Raw genomic sequence first — 7,627 nt, 5'->3', positions numbered from 1 at the left:
TCCCAGTCTCCAGATTAGGTTCACTGGTGAGCCTTCCAATTCTGGATTGTAGTTCATTTCAAATATAGTCAAGTTGACAACCAGGAATAGCCACTACATAATCTTAAATTTGAAAGTCATAATAGATCAAAATTTTGTAGCTCAACATGAAACTGAAAACAGTCACATTCTCTTATATTAGCTATAATCACTACTCTTTTTTTATATATTATGCATAGATATACTCTAGCTGCTTTTAGACACACCAGAAGAGTGTGTCAGATATTATTACAGATGGTTGTGAGCCACCTTATGGTTGCTGGGATTTGAAATCAGGACCTTACGAAGAGCAGTTGTTGCTCTTGCCCACTGAGCCATCTCACCATCCCTAAAACCTTGTTTGTTTTGTTTTCTTTTTTCGAAACAGGGTTTCTCTGTGTAGCCCTGGCTTTCCTGGAACTCACTCTGTAGACCAAGCTGGCCTTGAACTGAAGAGATCCACCTGCTTTTGNCTCCCAAGTGCTGGAATTAAAGGAATGTGCCACCACTGCCCAGCTATAACCAGTACTTTTACTTGCGAATCTTTGAAGTCAGAGAAAATAAAAGTATATGTACCCAGGATCTCAAATTACCTCCAGATCCTCTGGTCTCCCCAATGCTTGCAGGAAAGTTTGCCCTTTCCTTCAGCGATGCTGTATGTTCTGGACTCTCTAGATGACAATTGTGACTGAGTTCAGAAGTCTTTATATAGGAGAAATAGAAGCCCCGCCCTAAGGTGGAGTCTTTACATATTTGCATGAATCAATTAACTTTTATAAAATCCTCCCTTAACCCTCTGTCCCCCACCCCAGAGTGAGTGTTGTGTTAGTCTCACCCTATTTTCCTGTTGTGCTATGGAGGATGTAGATCGTCTCATCAATGAGGTGTTAATAAATTCAAAGAAACTTACTGTGATGGTGAAGCTTGGTTCAGTTAAATCTAAGCCTGTGGGCACTCCAGTAAGGAGTTCTCTCCCTTCCTGTCCTCTGTAAATTACTGTCTTTTTATTACACAGTTCTGACTGTCCTAGAACTCACTATGTAGATCAGGCTGGCTGGCCTTCAATTCAGAGATATATCTGCTTCTGTTTCCCATGTACGGGGATCAAAGGCATGTGCCAAGACCCTTATCTGAGTATTAAATTTTCTTATCCAGATAATTTGAAGTAGTCATACTCAGTCTAAATCTGGACCATTCATTCTGGTGGCAGCTCACATGAAGGGACATGGAAGAAGCTTTTGCTTCTTGTTTGTGGCCCTAACATGTGACAGTTTTGTCCATCTTATTGTTGTGGCTAGTTTCTTCTTAATCACCACTAATTTCTCAGCTCCAGCTAACCAGCATCGATTGTTCCAGTAGTAACTTCTATTTTTCACTCTGAAGTCAGTGCCACATGGCCAAAGCTGCTAATTTCTGCTGCTTGCAGGAGCTAGAACAAGGCCCCCCTTTTCTATTACATTATGACCATATTTCTATTTTCCATCTCCTTCACTGCCTAAGATTGGCTATCCTGGAACTTGCTCTGTAGATTGACTTTTGACTCAGTGATCTGCATACCTTTCTCCTACCACTGGGATTAAAGGTGTTGGCCACCAAACCTGGATTTAAGTTTTTCTTTACCTAGAACTTGCTCTGTTCTAGGTTGGCCTTGAACTTAAATATCTTGTCTTTGCCTCCTTGGATTAAAGGCTTGTAATTCCATGCTTGAATCTAAATTTAGCTGGGTGGAATCTTGCCACAATGTCAATACTCCTATAATCTCCTAGAACACAGGATTCAACTCCATTTCACTTCCTGGTGTCCCTTTAATACTCAAACCATATATTTTATATTTTTCCTTTCTAAGATTGCTACACTTGTTCAAAATGCTTTTCATGAGACTTAACCAGAGAATGAAGTCTCTGCTGGGTTTTTTTGAGACTTATTTTGCTAATGCAATTAATAAAAATCTCTTTACCTTAATCTGTAGTAGACTCTTCAGACACAGGCAAAAAGCAGCCACATTCTTCACCAAAATACCACAAAAACAGTCTTTACCCCACGTTCTGAAATTCTCCTCTGAAACCTCTTGGGTCAGTTTAGCACAGTTCAAATTTCTCCCATCAACAAAGTCTTCCATATTCCTACCAGAATGACCCATTAAGCCCCATTTAAAGCAGTCCACTGCTTTCCAAATCCAAAGTCCCAAAATTCACATTCTTCCAAACAAAAGCATGATTAGGTCTATCACAGCAATACCCCAGTCTCTGGTACCAACATGTGTATTAGTCAGAGTTCTCTAGAGTCACAGAACTTATGGGTAGTCTCTATGTAGTAAGTCCGTAGTCCAACTCCCAACAATGGTCAGCAGCAGGTGTGAATTGAAGTCCAAGGATCTAGCAGTTGCACAGTCCCACAAGGCAAGCAGTTGAAGAAGAGAGTGTGTTCTAGACTGGACATCGTGAGGAGGGTTAGTTTTAACTGTTGTCTTAATTAGGGTTTTACTGCTGTGAACAGACACCATGACCAAGGCAAGTCTTATAAAGGACATTTAACTGAGGCTGGCTTACATGTTCAGAGTTTCAGCCCAGTCTCATCAAAGTGGGAACATGACAGCATCCAGACAGGAATTGTGCAGGAGGAGCTGAGAGTTCTACATCTTCATCTGAAGGTTACGAGCAAAATACTGACTTCCAGGCAGCTAGGGTGAAGACCACACAACTACTCCAACAAGGTCACACCTCCTAATAGTGACACTCCCTGGATAGAGCATATACAAACCATCACAGTCCTTGATGAAGCTTTCCCATGAAGGGAGGTAGAGTTTAAAACTAGATCATGAGACTTTGGTAGCCACCGTTACAAGTCTGAATTTTAATTATAAGTTTAGAGAGAGGCTTTGGAGTGAGCTGATCGTTGCTTTAGAAAGAACATTAACTTTAGTCAAATATGGGTGCTCTATGCAATAGCTAGAAGAGTGCTGGAAAAGGTGGCAAGCAGCTGTGGTTTGGATTTCAGAATCATTGCAGCCTTCTGAAGGTTTGGATAAGAGGTGTGAAAGAAACTGAGGAGTAGGTCTGTGTTACATGGCAAATGTACTGCACAGAGATCTCAAGTCAGCTAATCTTTTCATTAACACTGAAGACTCGGTGCTAAAGATAGGTGACTTTGACCTGGAACGGATCATGGATCCTCATTATTCCCATAATGGTCATCTTTCTGAAGGACTGATTATGTTGTGCCAGGGAAATATTAATGATCTCCCCAAAGCAGACAGGAGCCAATCTGATACAACTCACAGCAGGGTCTTTATTCCATTTGAGCTAGCTCACGCCCTACACTCCCCCGCCCCAGTGCACCACCATTACACAGGATGGTTTTGGTGGAGGGAGGGCCCCAAATGTCTATGAGGCAAGGCTTTATATTATAGTAAGCAGCAAGCAGGGAATATGTGTGCAAGCATCTAATTGGAAAGTTACTGTGGCCTTTAACATAGTTGGCTGGTGCTGGGAGTCATATCATAAACTCAATTTCTGCTCCCTTCTGCATTGGTGGTCAATAGGCAAGAGGTAGGCTTGTAACCTGGCAAGCAGGTTTGATGGGGGAGTAACCTAGAGATGCTGGTCTAGTTGAGGGTATGGCCTGGAAACTCTGGTCTTGTTGGGGAATAGCCTAGAGACTGGAACTAGGCTAGGGGTTTGTTGGGGGGCAAAGTGAAAACTAAAGCTAGAAGCCTATTAGTTTACCTGAGTTCAAACTCAGGCCAGGCACTCTAAAGTGGAGTCTGAATTTGAAAGCTCTGGCATCTCTGTTCAAATGGTGCACATGAACTTGAACAGATGTTAGAAAGGACATGACTGAGCTGCACAAACTGGTGACTCAGCTGCTTCTGGGGATTAGTAGAGAAGCATTAGATTTCCTGGAACAGATTCTGACATGGACCGGCTGACAGCCAAGGAAGCACTTTTCCATCCTTATATGAGCACCTACTCCTTCCCAATGGGCGGGTTGATTTCAAGCCATCCTTTCCACATAGAAGATGAAGTTGATGACATTTTGCTTATGGATAAAACATTTATAACTAGAAAAGGTACCACAATTGTCAGTTCTCGGAACATGACTGGCTTATTCATAACAACTTTGATATTGGTGAGGTTTAGCTTGACCCAAGAGCTCTGTCTGATGTCACTGATTAAGAAGTTCAAGTTGAGCCGGGCATGGTCGCGCACACCTTTAATCCCAGCACTTGGGAGGCAGAGGCAGGCGGATTTCTGAGTTCGAGGCCAGCCTGGTCTACAAAGTGAGTTCCAGGATCGCCAGGACTATACAGAGAAACCCTGTCTCGAAAAACCAAAAAAAAAAAAAAAAAAAAGTACTTAGATGGAGACAGAGAGAAGTGTCTGGAAGATCCCGCCTTCGACACCAGCTGCTCTGCTGAGCCTTGCTGGCAGTACCCAGATCACCGCGAGAACAAGTACTGTGTTCTGGAGTATAGCTACATCTGCAACTGCAAAACAATGTCGTCATGATCCTTAGATAACCTGGTGTGGAGGGAGAGTGAGGTTAACCATTACTATGAGCCCAAGCTTATTATAGATCTTTCCAACTGGAAAGACCAAAGCAAAGAAAAATCCGATAAGAGAGGCAAGTCTAAGTATGAGAGGAACGGGTTGGTCAAGGCTCAGATCACGCTAGAGGAAGTGTCCCAGCAGCTGGCTGAGAGGGAGAGGGGCTTCGACTTTGACTCCTTCATCACCATCAAGGGGACCATTCAGCTCAGTGCCGAGCACAAGTCTGCTGACACAAGTTAAATGACTTGAATAGCTCAGTGTCCTAGCTAGAATTGAAAAGCTTGATATCCAAGTCAGAAGCAAGAAAAGGACAGGCAGTTTGTGAGTGGCAGGGAGGAGTGTTTCCTCATCAGTCAGTTTTGTTGTGAGGTCAAGAAGGATGAACACATGGAAAAGGAGAACACTTAACACCAGCAATTTGGACAAGTTTTTTTGTTTGTTTGTTTGGTTTTTTTTTTAAAGCAGGAAGGAGGTTTCCAAAATGCTAGGAACTGAACTGCCAGTTGAGGAAGGGGAGCATGGGGAGCGAGTCCTTGAGGCAGGGCTTCTGAACCATGGTGGGGAGTTCCTCCTAAGCAAGCAACTAGAGTCCATAGGCACCCCACAGTTCCACAGCCCAGTGGGATCCCCACTCAAGTCTATCCAGGCCACCTTAACACCTTCCACTATGAAATCTTCCTCTCAAATCCCTCACAAGACATACAGCAGCATTCTGAAACATCTAAACTAAACGCTCAGCAGACATCTCTCCTTATTCTTCATGAAACGTGTTGTGTCTTTTTTATCACTAATGTTTTAAGTCTTTTCTTTTTTAACTTGAGTCAGAAGGTGTCATTAATTTGCAAGGATTTTTCTTGGTTCTCAATTTGTAAAACACAGATTTTTTTTTTTCTACATGTGAGTTAGTTTCCATTTAAACTGGCATGTCGTTTGCATACACACACACACACACACACACACACACACACACACCAAAGCACAGAATAGAGGAAAACAATACAGTGCAGGAGGAGACAAAGATGTGCTAGGATGAATAGACATTCTTATAAACCAGTGACCTCTACTTTATGGGAAACAAAACCTTGCCTTGAAACTTACACAGTGAGACTATGCATAATTGCATGAAAAGATCTATTTTTTCCTGAAAAATTTTTCACTCATCAGTATTTTCAAGTTTTTCATACTGTACACATTTCTTAAGACCCTTGATACCAGCAGCAACTAAAAATGAATGTCAAATTTGGTACACATGTGCTATCTACCCCAAGGTAACAAAAGTGTCTGGCAAAACATAGCCCACCCACTTCTATCTAGCCAGCATTTGTCGTAGTGAACTATTGAGACTCATTCACCATTTATAAATGTCCTAGTGTTCATTCTTTATAGTGACGTGTTAAATATATCCCATCTTATTTTTGGTAAATCAGTATATTTTCTTAATTTAAGAATTAATGTGTTTGTTTGTTTAGTTTTGATTTTTTTTGAGACAGGGTTTCTCTGTATAGCCCTGGCTGTCCTGGAACTCATCTTGTAGACCAGGCTGGCCTCAAACTCAGAAATCCACCTGCCTCTGCCTTCCAAATGCTGGGATTAAAGGCGTGAATCACCACCGACTAGGTGAATTAACCTGAATTAACATATTTTTAAGTTTATTTGCAACTGCCTTTCTTTCCATTTGGCACTATGGTTTGTTGCCTGCCGAGCCAATCTGAGATGTCAGCATCTCCTGAGTCTGTCCATGTATGCTAAGTAAAGTACTCACTGTGCCTAGAAATCTGTGTTTTGGAGATACTTAATCTATCTACAAAGAAAAACTAGGAATTTATTATAAAATGCTCCTAGAAGTCTTAATGGTGTTGATTTTTAAAAAACTTGTAATGTTAGAGTTGTGTGTATGGAAATATTTAAGGTACATTCATTATTGTAGTTTAAACATTGCGCATGATAAGCCTTCTCCCCACCCCCATTTTTACTGTATGCTTATATTGAAGGATCTATTCCCCATCCCTAGGCATGCATGAATAAAATTAGGTGAAATGTGAAAAAGAAAAAAGAAAATAAAAAAGAAACTGAGTAGTAATATGAGAAACTGGGTCAAAGATGAGGTGAACAATAAACTTAATGGACAGCCTTACCAACCACAGAAAAGGTAACAGAGGCTCTCAGTGCTCAGCTTGCAGGAAGGGCACAAACAGAAAGCAAATATCCAAATGTGACTTCAAAAGAGATTGCAGAGCAGAAAAATGAGGCAGACCAAAAGTCTGTTTCACTTCTGACCTCTGATTAGGAATGAGCAGGAAGAGAAAAACGGCTGCTTAGCTAGCTTTCAGGAAATGGTGTCATCAAATGAAAATAGATATCAGAAAAAGAGAGTGTTATAGAGGATGTGGAGGCAGTGTGTCTGTCACAGGAGTCACTGAAGCAATGTTGAGAACACAGAAAGAAAAGGCACCAGGAGAGTTAACCCTGGCAGAGTCATGGGTAACAGGCTGGATGTGTATGTTAATGGTGAGGGAATAGGGTACTAAATTGGGAAGACTGGGTTAAAGATTGATTTATAAAACATACCAGTATTCCATTTCCAACTGGAATGGCTGCTTGACAGCAACCATGAGCCAGGGGACCCCCCTCTCCACTCAAACTAGAGAGTTGTTCCCTAATTTCTACATTTATTGTTGAGTAAAATAATTGTGACATCAGAAGAAATCCATCTAATCATAGTTTCTGCTTTCTCAAACTCCTTCTCCCTTTTTCTAGTTTTTTTTCTCACTACTTTAATTTCATCTCTCATCTGTCCAATAGATCTCTATATATTAATCAGTATGCTAACACTATAACACCTCAATTTATATTTGTAATGAAAATTGTACCTAGAGTCCAAGAAGTGTTCAGCTGTAATGCTTCTTTTCTCCTGAATCGTAGTCATCAAGATACTAAACCTTTGGTTTTTGGAAAATAAGCATTGCTGTTTCAATGACTATATCATGTGGCCTATGACCATTTCTGTAGAAGTACTACTTTATGACATCATTAATGGCTTGATATTTGTAAAATTATAA

At 41.1% G+C, this 7,627-nt stretch overlaps 1 pseudogene; it reads left to right on the top strand.

The window, feature by feature from the left end:
* Positions 1-872: 872 nt before the first annotated feature.
* On the top strand, positions 873-5,298 carry LOC110327618 (annotated as a pseudogene).
* The last annotated feature ends 2,329 nt before the right edge of the window (positions 5,299-7,627 follow it).

Source organism: Mus pahari, chromosome 10 (assembly GCF_900095145.1).
Source record: "Mus pahari chromosome 10, PAHARI_EIJ_v1.1, whole genome shotgun sequence".
NCBI classification, from domain to species: Eukaryota; Metazoa; Chordata; class Mammalia; order Rodentia; family Muridae; genus Mus; species Mus pahari.
This window is presented reverse-complemented; position numbering and strand designations above follow the sequence as displayed.